The following is a 17,207-nucleotide window of genomic DNA, read 5'->3' on the forward strand; positions in this document are numbered from 1 at the left end:
CACTCACAGGCAAGTCTGGGTCAGTCTCTTGTGGGGTCTCTGCTCCTTTCTCCCGGGTCCTGGTGTGCCCAAGGTTTTGTTTGTGCCCTCCAAGATTCTGTTTCCGCAGTCCTGTGTAAATTCCGGTAGCTCTATGGTGGGGTTAACGGCGACCTCTTCCAAGAGGGCTTATGGCACACCCAGGTCTGTTGCATCCAGAGTCCCTGCCCCTGTGGCAGGGCAGTGTAGACCCATACCTCCTCAGGAGACACTCAAAGACTCAAAGGTAGGTCTGGCTCAGTCTCTGTGGGGTCTCCTGGTGCACACAAGGTTTTGTTTGCGCCCTTCGAGCATCTCTGGTGGGTATTCGTTTTGATTCTAAACGCGATTTCATCCCCCTTACGGTCTTGCTGGGGCTCCTCCTCTGCCCTTGGACAGGGGGTGTCTTTTTTTGGTGGGATCCACCATTCTCCTGTTGATGGTTGTTCAGCAGCAAGTTGTAATTTTGGAGTTCTTGCAGGAGATGATGAGTGCATGTCCTTCTACTCTGCCATCTTGGACTCATTTCCAAGGGATGCAGGTTGGATTGAACCTGCATCTCTTACATTTCTTGCATTGGCAGGCGGGTTCTTTACTGCTAGCACCACCTGGAAGCCCCAGATCAGGTTAATTTTCCCCTAAATCGACTTGTTGCTCTACCCTATTTTCACACTTGATTTTTTTTTTTTTGTAGTTTACTTGTTTTAATACCTATCTCTTCTATTTCATTTCAAATTTTGTGAGAACACCGATCTCAATTTTATCTCTGTTTTAAAGTCAGTTTTATTCATTGCTGCTGTTCCATCACATAGCAGGTGCCTTGAACTTAATGAATGCTCAAGTTGCCCCTAGTAAGCTTGTCATGGTTTCTCAGGGGTCAGGAAGTGACTCACCATAGCTTACAGGGAACACTGCAAGTCTCTTATCATATTCTTTTTCTGTCACCTGATCCTTCTTTTCCTCAGACAAATCCACACTTTCATCTTTAGGACCTGTCTTAGTCTTTTGGGGCTGCTATAACATAATGCCCTAAATAACAGAAATTTATTTCTTAGTTCCAGAGACTGGAAAGTCCAAGATCAAGACATTAGCATCATCATGTTGTAGGGAGAGCTCTCTTCCTGATTCATAGTCAAAGCTCTGTTCTCCCATGGCAGAAGGGGCAAGGGAGATCTCTGGGGCCTCTTCTATAAGGGTACAAATCCCTCATGACCTAATCACGTACTAGAGGCCCCATCTCCTAATACTATCACCAAGGGCATTAGGTTTTCAACATAAATTTTGGGGAGAGGGTAAACAAACATTCAATCTATACCAGGCCCCTATGCTTAGGAAGGCTTCTCGTGTGTGTGTGTGTGTGTGTGTGTGTGTTTGTGTGTGTGTGTGCATGCGCTCATTTGTGTCCAACTCTTTTCAACCCCATGGACTGTAGCCCACCAGGCTCCTCTGTCCATGGAATTTTCCAGGCAAGAATCCTGGAGTGGGTTGCCATATCCTGATCAAGCAGATCTTCCCAACTCAGGGATCAAACCTGCATTTCTTGTGTCTCCTGAATTGGCAGGCAAATTCTTTACCACTGTGCCACCTGGGAAGCCCCATGCTTGGTTTAATGCTCCAATGTTGGGATCTTGTAATTGTTAACAATTTTTGAACATGGGACCTTGGAAACGAAGTAACTGGTACTTCAGTGAAGTGGTGAATATACAAAGTTATGGAACATAATCCTTTATCTCTTGTTAGTTCAAATATTTATTGATTGAATACTATGTTCTAAGGTAGCTAAGTATAGTGGGGGATGGGGAGGGAAGCCATAGCCACTCCAGGCAGAGGAGGGCATAGGAGCAAAGGTTCTGAAGCTAGACATAGAATGAGATGTGGCTGGACAAAAATTGCCTTGTTAAGGTCTGTCTCCTGAAGATTGTTCTCTCCCTTCATGGTCCTACTGCCTTTTGTCAGCAACTCCCAACTAGCACAAATCCATAGTGCTTTGAATTACAACAGGCACATTCACCCACAGACATTAACTGCCTAGGGGATGAGCATTGTGCTGGGTGCTGTAGGGAACACAGCTGCTGTCTTCCAGGAGTTTGCATTTCCTGGGAAAGGGAGATATAAGTAGTAAAGGGTAAACATGTTGAAGGCAGGTCTCCCTAGCACCTTGTTCAGTGCTCTGTGGGTATTGTTATCTTGCATTATTTTGGATTTATAGACCAATACTGAAGTGAAAGAGGAGAGTGAAAAAGTTGGCTTAAAGCTCAACATTCAGAAAACTAAGATCATGGCATCTGGTCCCATCACTTCATGGCAAATAGATGGGGAAACAGTGGAAACAGTGGCTGACTTTATTTTTCTGGGCTCCAAAATCACTGCAGATGGTGATTGCAGCCATGAAATTAAAAGATGCTCCTTGGAAGGAAAGTTATGACCAACACAGACAGCATATTAAAAAGCAGAGACATTACTTTGCCAACAAAGGTCTGTTTAGTCAAGGCTATGGTTTTTCCAGTGGTCATGTATGGATGTGAGAGTTGGACTATAAAGAAAGCTGAGCGCCAAAGAATTGATGCTTTTGAACTGTGGTGTTGGAGAAAACTCTTGGGAGTCCCTTGGACTGCAAGGAGATCCAACCAGTCCATTCTAAAGGAGATCAGTCCTGGGTGTTCATTGGAAGGACTGATGCTGAAGCTGAAACTCCAGTATTTTGGCCACCTGATGCGAAGAGCTGATTCATTTGAAAAGACCCTGATCCTGGGAAAGACTGAGGGCAGGAGGAGAAGGGGACGACAGAGGATGAGATGGTTGGATGGCGTCACCGACTCGATGGACATGGGTTTGGGTGGACTCCGGGAGTTGGTGATGGACAGGGAGGGCTGGCATGCTGCGGTTCATGGGGTCGAAAAGAGGCAGACACGACTGAGCGACTGAACTGACTGGAATCAATCGTGTTCATCATCCCATGATGAAGAAAAAAACGTCGTTAGTGTTTTCTATACCAGGCTGATAGTGAATATGTATTTTGTTTATTTGTAGTTTTTTGGGGGGAACATTCACCAGGAAGTTAGAAAAGGAAGACAGGGAATAAAATTTCCTAAATGGCCAGAGGGATAGGGACAGATGCCAGGTCCTTCAAATGTATGCGTGTGCGTGCGCGCGAATGCGTTGGGGGCAATCTCAGGAGGGGACGCCTCTGTGACAAGACTCTTGTCTTCCATCAGGATAGCTCTCGGTTACCCCATTTGTCAAGTGACAGATGGATTAGGTGATTTCTCGGAGGGCTTCCATCGCACATTATGAGGTCCCTAGAGTCGGATTCTAGTTCCACTTCGCCTCAAGCTACGAGGCCTCAGTTTCTCTTGCGGTGAAACTAGGAGCGGGGGCTAGAGCACTTTTGTCCGGAGGCAGGTCATTGAGGAACACCTGTGGCACTCCTCAGAGGAGTGTGCCCGGGACTCTGCGTTGCCTCGCCCGGTCCCTGGGGCACCAGCGAGGGGGTGGGGCCTGAGCCGGCCGCGCCCGGAGACTCACCTGTGCGCAGAGCGGTGACTCACCTGCTCTCCCCCGCTCGCGGGCTGTTCCAGGAGTGAGCGTTCCTCCTTCCTCTCGGGGGTGGGAGGGGTGTCACTCCCATCTTTGGTTACTAGTAGCCTGGGATGAAGCAACTCAAAGGTGAAGGGCGGAGAGCAAGAGGTCCTTTTAGGGGTCCGGGTCTGGCATTGCCAGCCTCTTTGGTCTACGACTCGCCCCCAAAGGGAGAACTGGGAAAGCTGGGCTGCAGCGGGAGGCGCTGGGAAGAGCGCGCCGGAGGGAGGTGCTGGGAAGGGCGGGCGGGGCTCGGGCAGCGGGGCGGGGGCCGCGGGCGGGGGGCGGGCCGGGGGCGGGGGCGCCGGGCGGCCCATTTCCTCCTCGGAGCCGGACTGGGGGAGACAAAGCGGCGGCCCGTCGGCTTCTGGCCTCTGGAATCTTCCAGCGCTCGCCCAGCTCGCCGCAGGTAATTGTCTTCGTGCGGGTGCGGGCTCCCCAGCCGTCCAAGGGGCTCCTCGAGTGGGCGGGCCGGGCGCGGTCACCTCAGCGACCTCCCCAGGAATCGGGCTTCAGGCCGCCGCCTGTGCGGCCTTCGGCCCGCTTCCCCGGCGGGGTCCCGGGCCTGGGCCCCGGCCCGGCGGGCGGGGCCGGCGCTTCCTGGCCTTCGGGAAGTTGAGGGGCCGCGGCGGCTGTAGCGGAGCGACTGGCGGACCCCGCGCTACCGCGGCGCTTCCTCTCTGGAAAGTTTCTCCCTGTGTCTAAACTTTGTTCAAGTGGGCTCGGTGCGCGCGCCAGACCCGCGCTGGGCCCCCGCGGCCGCCCTGCTTGCGGGGAAGAGTGCGCGTTGCTCGAGGTGCGGGTGGTTCCGGGAGTTGAGTTTTCCTCTGAAGTACGTGTGGATTGTGGTATCTGTGGTCGCACCCCTCCCCCACCACCGAAACTTCCAGGTCAGGTGGACGCGACGTAGGCTGAGCCCGCAGCCCCGCACTGCCGGCCCGGGCGAATGGGAAAGTCTGTGGCCCTTTCCCTGACACCGCCTGGCTGGGAATGGGCGCCACACCCGTGTGTGGATTTTCGGCGTGCACCGAGTTAACTTTTGTTTTGAAATTACTCTGACTTACTGTGCGGGTTAGTTGAAAGTACTTAATTCTGATTAGTCCTAGTTTTCACGAGTGGCGTTGGAATCTCTTTTTGTTAACTTTTAAAGGAGTGTGCGCGTGTGAAACACTTGTTGGAAAAAATGTTGACTGAATGCCTAACCTTGGCTTGGCAGGAATGGCTTCCTAATAATGCGGGCGGCAGTTGGCTCAGATCCAGGACTCACACCCTCTTAATGTACCCCTGCGTCTTCGTAATATTTTTTGTGTGTGTGTTTTGGACAAAACTTACAGTAATTTAGAATAGAGTAAGATATGTTAAAAGAGTAAGATGTGTTAAGTCTCCAACCAAGTAAAGGACTTTTCTTGTTTATGGTGAAGGAAATGATTACATCATTGTATTGTTGCAACAGGATAGGCATTTCGATGAGAGGGTGTTTTCTTTAGCAGTGATTTTTAAAGACACTACAGGTGTATGTTACTTTAGGAAAGGATGAATTTATAAATCAAGTTAATTAGGATGTTATTTTGTTTTACAAGAGGAACGGGTTGAGAAGTTATCCAGAGCCTCTGCCCAGTTATTTACTCTTTTTGACTTTTACTAAGTGAAATATTTTTTTATCCACTTTGAGCACCCACAGTTGAATAAGAAATGATCTCTAACCCCAAGACATCACACTGTAATAGGAAGGAGATACAGACCCCAGGTGTAGTACAAGAATGATGACATTTACTACCGTAATAGTATTGATAAGAAGCTTGTGAATGGTCAGTCTTACATAATAATAATGATAAAAACTGGTGGAGACATGGAAAGGGGGCTAGTAAAGTAATGCTCAAAATTCTCCAAGCCAGGCTTCAGCGATATGTGAACCGTGAACTTCCTGATGTTCAAGCTGGTTTTAGAGAAGGCAGAGGAACCAGAGATCAAATTGCCCACATCCGCTGGATCATGGAAAAAGCAAGAGAGTTCCAGAAAAACATCTATTTCTGCTTTCTTGACTATGCCAAAGCCTTTGACTGTGTGGATCACAATAAACTGTGGAAAATTCTGAAAGAGATGGGAATACCAGACCACCTGACGTGCCTCTTGAGAAATCTGTATGCAGGTCAGGAAGCAACAGTTAGAACTGGACATGGAACAACAGACTGGTTCCAAATAGGAAAAGGAGTACGTCAAGGCTGTATATTGGTACCCTGCTTATTTAGCTTATATGCAGAGTACATCATGAGAAACGCTGGGCTGGATGAAGCACAAGCTGGAATCAAGATTGCCGGGAGAAATATCAATAATCTCAGATATGCAGATGACACCACCCTTATGGCAGAAAATGAAGAGCCTCTTGATGAAAGTGAAAGAGGAGAGTGAAAAAGTTGGCTTAAAGCTCAACATTCAGAAAACAAAGATCATGGCATCCGGTCCTATCACTTCATGGGAAATAGATGGGGAAACAGTGGAAACAGTGTCAGACTTTATTTTTTTGGTTTCCAGAATCACTGCAGATGGTGATTGCAGCCATGAAATTAAAAGACGCTTACTCCTTGGAAGAAAAGTTATGACCAACCTAGATAGCATATTCAAAAGCAGAGACATTACTTTGCCAACAAAGGTCTGTCTAGTCAAGGCTGTGGGTTTTCCTGTGGTCATGTATGGATGTGAGAGTTGGACTGTGAAGAAGGCTGAGTACGGAAGAATTGATGCTTTTGAACTGTGGTGTTGGAGAAGACTCTTGAGAGTCTCTTGGACTGCAAGGAGACCCAACCAGTCCATTCTGAAGGAGATCAGCCCTGGGATTTCTTTGGAAGGAATGATGCTAAAGCTGAAACTCCAGTACTTTGGCCACCTCATGTGAAGAGTTGACTCATTGGAAAAGACTCTGATGCTGGGAGGGATTGGGGGCAGGAGAAGAAGGGGACGACCGAGGATGAGATGGCTGGATGGCATCACAGACTCAATGGACGTGAGTCTGAGTGAACTCTGGGAGTTGGTGATGGACAGGGAGGCTTGGCATGCTGTGATTCATGGGGTCACAAAGAGTCGGACACGACTGAGCAACTGAACTGAACTGAAGTTTTGTTTGGATAAGACCAGAATGCTTCCAGAATATGACAGCTTTTGAACTGGATGAAACAGGAGTAGGGCTTGGTTAGGAGGAAGCGTAAAAGGGCAGAGGAGTTTATGGAATTGTGATCTAAGTCTCTCCTGGTTTTCCTTTTACTCTTGGTTCTTATTTCTCAGTCTGGGTTTTTTTTTTGTTTGTTTGTTTTGTTTTACTTGTTGTTCTATACACTCTTATTGAGGATTCTATCCAACGTGTATCGAAAGCCTTACATCATTGATGGGGTGTCACCCTCCTTTCATTAGCAACATCTCATTCCATACAGTGGCTTAGAGATCAGGGTTGCCCTCTTCCTCTAAGTTGAGAATCACTTCTCTGCATAGTCTTCTGTCGTCAAACTTAGGTTAAAAATCCAACACTGATGCTAAAGTGGAAGCTTCTCTTTTGAATTAGAAAGTCTCACTTGATCCATAGGGTCCCTTGTGCACTAGAGAACTGCTTGGGGGTCCCAAGAGACCTCAAACTTGAGGACCAAAATGAGATACCTTTTTCTTTTTTAGACCTAAACCAGCTGTGGAGATGGGCAGTAACTGGCAGAGTCCTGAGATTTCTTTGAAAAAGGGACAGTGTGAGACAGGATAGAGTTGGTTGTTGTGGTTTGTTTGCTGATGAAGATCTGGACAGAGGCAACAGGGATCTCTGCTTGCCTGGAGGTCCTGAGACAGGAAAGAACTCCATGTGTTTAGAGACCTAAGAGAAGACTTGTGTAGCTTTAAGTTCTTTTAGAGTAGGGGGAAGGCCTCACATGAAATTGCCAGGAAACTCCAGATCACGTTTGGATTTTCTTCTAAGAGTTGTTAAGAAACCGTTGTAGTGAGTTTCATGGTCTGATTTCCTTTTTAAGATCACTTCTGCTAGTGCTTACAGGGCTTGTATTGTGTACCAATGGAAGTAGGGAGTTGAGCTAGGAAGATGGTGGGACTGAGAGTGGTGAGATAAAGGGAGCTGTATTTTGGGGAAATGAGATAGGCTTAACATATGAAATATGAATTGGACGTGGGGTCTAGGATTATGTTACTGTTGTTGTATTGCTTGCTCAGTGATGAACCCACTCCCCCTTTGTGTTCCATCATTTTTATGATGAGCTGTTAGTCCTATTACAAGACTTCAAGCTAGCACTTTGCTTTTTGGTAGCAGATCTCTTCCACCAGGTGGTGTACTCCATTATACTATACCTTGTTATTGATATCCTTGTTTGTCTTTTCTGTTAGAAAGTGAGCCTTGGTCTTTGGCATGGTACCTGGCCTGGAGAGTAAAGAAAACATTAGATGCCCATTGAATGAAAGAGGAAGGAGTCTTTTCTTTATGGAATCTGGCTTGTGGGTGGAACTATGACAGATGAGCAACAGTCAGATTATGGAGGGCCTTGATTACCAAGTTGATATTTTGGGTGAATGATAACTCTGTTCATTTCATTCTTACTCCTTTCCACCCAGCTGTAATCAGATGAAATCCTTTCCATCTTGTCTTCCTCTTATAAGTTCTTGTTTTTCCTTCTCTCTGCTTCTACCCTAGATTAATTTTTGAACTATCAAAACTGCTTGTAGTTCTCTGGATAAATTGTTTTATAATTTATGTATATTTTAATATATTGATATAAAACAATTACATTTTATATAATTTATATTTAGAAATTTATATACTTTCTATATATACATTTTTCTAAAGGGCCTCTTGATGAAAGTGAAAGAGTAGAGTGAAAAAGTTGGCTTAAAGCTCAACATTCAGAAGACTAAGATCATGGCATTTGGTCCCATCACTTCATGGCAAATAGATGGGGAAACAATGGAAACAGTGAGAGACTTTTTTGGGGGAGCCTGGTATGCTGCAGTCCATGGGGTCGCTAAGAGTTGGACACGATTGAGAGGCTTCACTTTCACGCATTGGAGAAGGAAATGGCAACCCACTCCAGTGTTCTTGCCTGGAGAATCCCAGGGACCGGGGAGCCTGGCGGGCTGTGGTCTGTGGGGTCGGACAGAGTCGGACACGACTGATGTGACTTAGCAGCAGCTTAATGAATTGAATGAACACCACCATATCCACCATCCAGATCAAGAAACAGAAAATTACTAGTACTCTAGAAATCCCTTTGCAGTCACTGCCCACTCCTCCTCTCCCTTCAGTTTTTATAATCTGAGAATTTGGAACATATTGTTGCTCTATAAATGTCTGCTAAAGTTAATTGAATTTCTTACTGTCTTCCCCTCCGCCATTCAGTCTTTTACATATAAGCGATAGTTATTATTCTTTTGGGGAGATACACTGCTGTCTTGTTGCTGAACTAGTCAGAATTTTAGATTGGCATTCAACACCTTCTAAGTCCTGGCGCTAACTCATTTTTCAGCCTTATCTTCTATTGTGAATTGTTGCTATATGTCTCTGCATCTGCCAGGCATTTGTTCTGGAACGCTCAGTCGTTCTCTGACACAAATGCTATCCATCTGATCGATATGCCTGTTCTGTTGAGACATTGATCATTGCTGCTGAAAGTCATCTTTAACTTACTGGAAATTTTGAAATTTGCACCTGATTATGACATTCTCATTATCTTTTAAAAATACACATAACAAGATGTACTGTTTAAATTATGTGTACACTTCAGTGGCATTAAGTACATTCACTTTGTTGTGTAACCACTGTCAGTGTCCCTATCCAGAAAAAAATTTCATTGTCTTAAACTGAAGCTTCATAACCGTTAAACAGTAATTTTGCATTTCTTCTCCCCCCAGGCCCACTGGCAACCTCCATTGTATTTTCTGTCTCTCTGAATTTAACTGTGTTAATGCCTGGCTTGTTTAACTTAGCATAATGCTTTCAAGTTTTACCTATGTTGTCAGTATATCCTTCTTTTTAAGGGTTGAGTAATACTCCATTATCCAGTCATCTTGCTGATGAACACTTGGGTTACCTCGACATTTTGGCCACTGTGGATTATGCTCCTGTGAACACAGGTGTGCAAACACGTGTTTGTGTTCCTGCTTTCAGCTCTTTTGGATATATACCCAGAAATGGAATTTCTAGTTCATTTGGTATGGTAATTCTGTGCTTAAATTTTTGAGGATCTGCCATACCGTTTTCCACAGTAGGTGTGTTATTTTATATTCATAACAGTAATGTGTGAGTGTTCCATGTTCTCCACATTTTCATCAACACTTGTTAATTTCTATTTTTAATTTTTAAAAAGATTTACTTTTTAATAAGTTATCCTAATAGATGTGAGTTGGTGTTTCATTGTGGTTTTGATTTGTATTTCTCTAATGTTAGTGATATTGAGTGTTTTTCATGTGGTTATTGTCTATTTGTGTATTTTCTTGGAAGAAATCTCTGTTCAAGTCCTTTGCCCATTTTAATTGTTTGCGTTTTTTGTTGTTAAGGTACAGGATTTCTTAGTATCTTCTGGCTGTTAATCCCTTATTAGATATAGGACTTGAAATATTTTCTCTCAGTTTTACCCTGTTGGTATGTCCTTTTAATGTTCAAAAGTTTTAAATTTGGATCAAGTCCAGTTTATCTGTTTGTTGTTGTTGTTCCTCCTCGTGCTTTTGGTGTCTTCTAAGAAATCATTGCCAACTCCATTGTCATAGAGCTTTTCTTTGTGTCTCCCCCCGCACCCCTTCTTCAGCTGAGCTGTGACTTCTTTGAGGACAGGAGATAAAGTTTTTTATTGTGACCTCTTTACAGTACAGTAAGCACATAATGAGGAAGGAAAACTTACGAAGAGGATTTTTTTTTAACGTAATTCTTTACATGTCATAACAAACAGTAATTGTATGACAGGGTATTTTCTACTGTTGCTAATTTGTCATTGATTATGTGTCTGTTACCTGATTTATGATGATAACCTGCTTTTAGTGAAAGTCACTCAGTCCTGTCCGACTCTTTGCAACCTCATGGACTGTAACCTACCAGGTTCCTCAGTCCACGGAATTTTCCAGGCAAGAATACTGGAGTGGGTTGCCATTTCCTTCTCCAGGGGATCTTCCCAACCCAGGGATCGAACCTGGGTCTCTGCATTGTAGGCAGACACTTTACTGTCTGAGCCACCAGGGAAGTCAGCTGCTTTTAGGGGTTTTTAATCTTAATGAATCTCAGCTGGAGAATTTGAACTTTGTCATCTGTGTAACGAATGTGATGAACTTACAAAGGATGTTTGGGCTTCCTTAGTGGCTTAGATGGTAAAGAATCTGTCTGCAATGCAGGAGACCTGGGTTCCATCCCTGGGTTGGAAGATCCTTTGGAGAAGGGAACGGCTACCCACTCCAGTATTCTAGCCTGGAGAATTCTGTGGACAAAGGAACCTGGCAGGATACAGTCCGTGAGTTCACAAAGAGTTGGACAGGACTGAGCGACTTTCACTTTCATAAATGATATTTATTTTTAATGTTTGATGTGATAAAATGCTAATTTATTATTTTACTTATGGAGTGCTGTTATTTACATAGCACTGAGTTGCTGATTTACCTTCCTAAAGGCTCTTGTGGACCATAATTCTTTTGCTACATGATGAGTTCCTTCAAGGCCATTACATTCTTTTGCATTTTTCAGTCTTTTGTGATACCTGACTCATGTCTAATATGAGTAGATAGGCTATATATAGGATTTGCCAGATTGATATGGGGGTGGAGGCAGCTTGGCTTTACATCCAGTTTTTTTTTTTAATGTTTTATTTTTATTTATTTGACTGTTAGTTGCTGCACACGGGATCTTTAGTTGTGGCATATGGCACATTCCCTGACCAGGGATCAAACCCAGCTCCCTGCATTGGAAGCATAGAGTCTTAGCCACTGGACTGCCAAGGAAATCCCTATATCCAGTTTTTTTTTTTTGATAAAACCACCCCTCATTTTTATCACCTAGAGGTAAACACTATTAACATTTGGTTGTACATCCTCTGATACTTTTTCTAAGAGTGTATTGACTATAACTTTTATAAAAACTAGGTTTTTACTTTATTTGTTCTTGTCCATTTATCATACTCAAACATTTCCCCTATTAATAGCATTAAGATTAACCTTTTATTTTATGTACCACTGAGGAAAAATAAGGGCTTCCCAGGTGGCTCAGTGGTAAAGAATCCGCCTGCCCATGCAGGAGATGTGGCTTCTATCCCTGGGTTGGGAAGTTCCCCTGGAGGAGGGAATGGCAACCCACTCCAATATTCTTGCCTGAAAATCCCATGGACAGAAGAGCCTGACAGGCTACAGCCAATAGGGTCGAAGGGACTTGGACATGACTGAGCCCACACATAAGAAATAAACACTACTAAATACACTAGGAACTACCATCAATTTTAGAACACATCCAAAGTTTAGAGACTTAAAGATGTGAAATATGTATGCTTTAGAATTGATGAAATATGTTAATCTCACAGTGTTAACATAGCATGTTAATGATCCCCTACTGTTCCAGCATAGCTTCTTTAATCAGTCCTCTGTTGGACATTTAGTTTGCTTCCAGAGTTGCTTTAATTTGCAGCTGAATCTTCTGCCTGTCCTGACATCTTAAGGGAAACTTCGTTTTTTTTGGAAGGGGGACTTCTTAGGAGTGGAATTCCCCAGGGAAAGATTTGCTACTCTTAAAAGAATTTTTTTTTTTAAAAAAACTGAAGTTATTAAGTATATATAACATAAAGTTTATCATTTCACTGTTTTTGAGCATTAAGTGCATTTACATCATCCCCATCCGTTTTCAGAACGTTTCCATCACTCTGAACAGGATCTTTACTTACTTAGCAGCAATTCCCCATCCTGCTCTCTTCCCAGTTCGTGGTAACTTCTTTTCTACTTTATTTATCAGTTTGCCTATTCTAGGTACCTCATATAAATGGAATCATATATTTGCCTTATTGAAGACAACAGCAACATTATTTTATATATATTCCAGTTAGCTTATCCATTCAATTCTTAATGAACATTTGGATAGTTCTGCTGTGAATAGTATACAGCTGTGAACATGTGTTCAGATATCTCTGAGACATTGCTTCCAGTTCTTTTGGGTATATACCCAGGAGCAGAATTGCTGGATTATATGGTAAGTTTATTTCTAACTTTGAGGTACTGCCATACTGTTTTCCACAGTGGCTGTACCATTTCGCATTCCAACCAGCAGGGCACAGAAGTTCTAATTTTTCTCCATATCTTTACCAACACTTTTTCTTTTCTCCTGTTTTCTTTTGTTTTGATAGTAGCCATCCTAATGAATGTGAGATGGTTATCTCATAGTTTTGATGTGCATTCCCCAAATGATTAGTGATACTGAGTATCTTTTCATGGGTTTATTGGCCATTTGTATATCATCTCTGGAGAAATGTCTAGTCTTTTGCACATCATTGAGTTTTTTTTTTGGTTGAGTTTTAGTTCTCTGTATATTCTGGATATTAATCTCTTATCACACATATGTTTTGCAGTTATTTTCTTTTGTTGTCTGGAATGCCTTTTCACTCTTGGTGATATACCAGTTTTAATTTTGATTAAGTGCAGTTTTTTTTTTTTTTTCTATTGTTACTTGTGTGTTTGATGTCATATCCAAGAAAGCATTACCAAATCCAGTGTCATAAAACTTTTGCCCTGTGATTCTTTTCTAAAGTTTTATAGTTTTAGCTTTTACAGTTAGGTGTTTGATCCATTTTGAGTTAATTATTGAATACTATAGAAGGTAAGAGTCTAACTTGATTGTTTTACATCTGGATATCCAGTTTTCTCAGCCCTACTTATTGAAAAGCCCGTCCTTTCCTCTTTGAATGGTCTTGACGTCCTTGTTGAAAATCGTTTGACTCTCAGAGGGTTTGTTTCTGGGCTCTTCATTTTGTTCTGTTGATCTCTTAGTCTTTACGTGGTACTTTATGCTAGCACCACATCGTTGTTTACTGTAATTTTGCAGTAAGTTGATGCCAAATATGATCTTGAAGTAAATAATTTTTTGTACATTTATCTTGTGTGGTTTAGTTGAATGTGTGTGCTGATGTGAAAATAAAATAAATTCTTTTAACTGTTCTGTCTCTTGATTTTGGAGGTGATTACACAACTGTGAATTTTTCAAAAGTTGTAGAATAGGAAACTGAAGTGAATTTTACTGCATATAAAAAAGAAAAAACAGGTAAAAATAAACTCATTAAAAATCTGTATTTTGCAAGTTTGACCTTTCTATATAAAAAAAAGTGAAAAACATGAAATCAATTATCCTTTATGCTTTCCCAGCCCAATTAAGTTTTTTTCTCTTGAGTGACTGTGAAGCCACACCCTTAGAAATCTTGAAGTAATTTTGGTTATACTTTATGTGTTGGAGGATTTAAGTCTTATTAGTACCTTCTGTTTTCTCTTAAGAAGAAAAAGTTAAATACACCAGGCATTGTAGAGTCTTACAAAGCATCAGTTACTGAAATTTGCCCAGGTGCCAGTGTGCTTGCTTTGAGACGGTGAGAATGTTGTTTGTTTCTTGTGCATTGTGATGATTGACTCAGCCCCTGTGTTGTGGGCCTGGGCTGAATGGGCTGAACAGGGTAGTGAGGTGAACAATCTGGCTTGATTTACCCTGTTTCATGCTGTCTTTGCTTACTTACAAGAGCACTGTACTAAATTTGTCCATTATTGAAAGTTCAGAGTGTACAGAAATAACTGTGCTTCAAAATAAAACTTCAGCATTGCCCTTTCTCTGTTGAAGCTTCCAAATGTTCATTATTTTCCCCTTTAGTTTTTTTTTTTTCTAATAACAAACTTTCTCCATGTGCAAGCAAACCCCCTATCCCATTTCTAATGGAGCTTGAAATGAGCATGCATTTCTGTTTACTTGTTGTTGGACTGTCATCTATCAAGCCCCCTTTTGATTGGGATTTAATTTGTGATTTTTCATTGGCTGCAAGTTTGGAGCAGTGCATTTAAGGCAAATACAGTAAGAAAGGCAACTTTGAGTGTTTTTCTGAATATTTGTAGCAAAGATTTGATCGTTTGGAACAAGTACTGTATGAGTAGTGTGATTAGATTTTAAAATTTCTTGTCTATTCAGTGTTGCCATTGTAGTAAAAGAAGAGGGGGAATTATATTGTGGAAGTTATTTTCATCTGTAAGAGTTTTTGAAAAAAGACTTCAAGAGCTTTACTGAAGAAAAAATTCTTCTGTTTCTTCATTTCTGTTACATTTTTTTCTCTTTTGGTTCTCTTTTGTGTTAAATTTTTGTGATGAAATAATTTAATCCAATTTAATCTTAGTGTTAAATAACTGATGTTATTCCTTAATTGCTAATTTAAAGAGTAGTTCTTTTTTGGATTTCTTCATTTTGGCTCTTCTACTTCATTATATTGAGCTGTGGATTTCTTTCTTTGTCATGTTCTGAGATTTCATTGTTAAATACTGTCATAAACAAGTGGAACATCAATTGTATTTTGAAAATGTTTTATTGCTCTGGTTTATTTTGTTAGTATTAGACATTATAAGTTGAGTAAATTGGAAGCCTGGTTACTTACCAGATTACATACTCTTGTACTGGTTTATTAGCCAGGGTAGAGTGCAGGCTGTTCTTGAAACTGAAAGTCTGGTCCTAACTCAAAAAACGCATTCACAGTGGCCCATTTCAAGTTACATGAAGGATAGGAACCTTTGCTAATAGTCCATTTGCCCTGTGTAGCACCGATACATGCTTTGTTTCCAAGCAAAGATGCATTGTTAACTAATCCCTCGTGATATGTTGAATATTTCATTATGTTAAATATTTCAACATTAGACTGTTAATCATGGTTTATGAAAAATGATAGTGCACTGAGTAAGGCAGAGCTGTAAGGGTAAATTACTATTACTGATGAGTCAGTGTTCATGGGGATTTTCTGTTCCTGAGGTTCTCTAAATTGGCAAAGGTTTCTTATAATCTTCCGTTACCATTTTTTTGCTTCCTTGGACCTGGGGTCATCATGTTCTCAGAAAAGCTCTGGACTGACTTTGAAGTGTATCTTTAGAAACCTGTCATTTTGCACAGAAGTGGGAAAGTGAAATGTGAGCTTGATCCCTTGGGAGGAAAGGAAAAAATTCAAGGAAATAGAATATGGCAACCCTTGAGAGAAATTTAAACTTATTTGGAGTCACTAAGACCAGTGGAAAAGGTGGTATTTTCGAGGTATCTTTATTGAGTTAGGGTCTAAGGCTAATATTTGCTGTATCTCAGTTTCAAGGAAGGGTTCAGTTAAAAACAGTCCATTTATTAAGCCTGACTTTAAAAGCAGGTGCTAGGGAGGATGTTAAGGATGTGTAAGTGGTACTTCCTTGGCTGTCCAGACTCTGTACTTCCACTGCAGGGGGCACAGGTTTGATCCTTCTTAGGGGAACTAAGATCCTACAGGCTGTGTGGTGTGCCCAAAAGAAAAAAAGTGTAAGTCATCATTGCTAAACTCAAGAAGTTTACAAACTAATGACATTAACTTTGGTAATATCACTGATAGGTAAGAATTAGCAATCTGTATCTGTTTTGCCAAAGTATTACAGGAAAGAGAGTTCTTAGTTCTTTCCACATGTCAGTGTTACTAGGTGAAATCTTAAAACAGTTAAGCCAGTTCAGTTAACCATTTATAGAATGTTGTTAGATGAAAATTACCGTGCTCAAAAAAGACTGACAGCTCCCTGTGCTCAAAGGAGCTGTCAGCTTTATGGGAGATGGACACACTGCTATCATGCTCTGCAGCAAGTGCTGTCATAGAGATGCTTGTAAAATGATAGGGGAACCAGAAAAGAGGAACAGCTCTTAGAAGCAGAGGACTTCTGTGTGAGCCTTGAAGGAAGGCGGAAAAATTTGAAGGTCTGCCCTGAGCAGAGGGTTGGGGTTGCACAAAGGTCTGGAGACATGTACTCCCTGGAGAAGAGTTTGGAGTGCAGGCAGGTGATGAGGTTGACAGACCAGTGTGAGTAAGGTTGGTTTGTTAGAGTTCCAGCTTCATACTGTCTTTGGTTGGGGAAGCAATCCTATGTTTTTTTTCAGAGGGAAGTTGATTCCATGGTGATGATAATAGTCTGGGGCTATCTGATTCCTGAAAACAGGGAGGGGTAAGTAAAGTAAGGTGCAAGGAAGGGAAGGAAGAGGAGGAAAGGGGCCTAGTTTGGTAGAGCTTTGGTCAGTGGAAATAGGGAAAACCAGAGGGGGAATAGATGAGGAAAATGCCTGGCTCTGGCCTTGTGGGTTTTGAGGAATTGAACTCTGCAGTGTGTGTGTGAAGGCCTTTGGACTGCGGAAGTGCTGCTGGCCAGGATGGTACTGGCTTTTGGTTTTTAATATGGTTATTGTGGGGGGAGAGGCGGTTTGCCTTTTATCTTTGTGTTTCTTTGGTGGGGGGTTGCATTTCAGGATTTCTCAAGTATTATAAATAGTAAGAATAAAATTGTATTTTTAAGATAATCTCTGATGCCTTCTTAATTGCTTTGCTTATCTTTCAGCTTTATCTTCTGCCATTTCACTATCTAATATTTTTCCTTCA

General features: G+C 42.2%; 1 protein-coding gene across 1 annotated transcript in view; it reads left to right on the plus strand.

Moving 5' to 3' along the window:
- The first annotated feature begins 3,915 nt into the window (after positions 1–3,915).
- The window catches only part of CTNNA1 (catenin alpha 1), a 179,781-nt gene continuing 166,489 nt past the window's right edge, over positions 3,916–17,207 (plus strand). Inside the window, exon 1 of the mRNA XM_052643775.1 lies at positions 3,916–4,006. The gene's annotated coding sequence lies outside the window, so the exon portion shown is untranslated. The remainder of the gene's footprint in view (positions 4,007–17,207) is intronic.

The sequence above is a fragment of the Budorcas taxicolor genome, chromosome 7 (genome assembly GCF_023091745.1).
Source record: "Budorcas taxicolor isolate Tak-1 chromosome 7, Takin1.1, whole genome shotgun sequence".
Classification (NCBI taxonomy): domain Eukaryota; kingdom Metazoa; phylum Chordata; class Mammalia; order Artiodactyla; family Bovidae; genus Budorcas; species Budorcas taxicolor.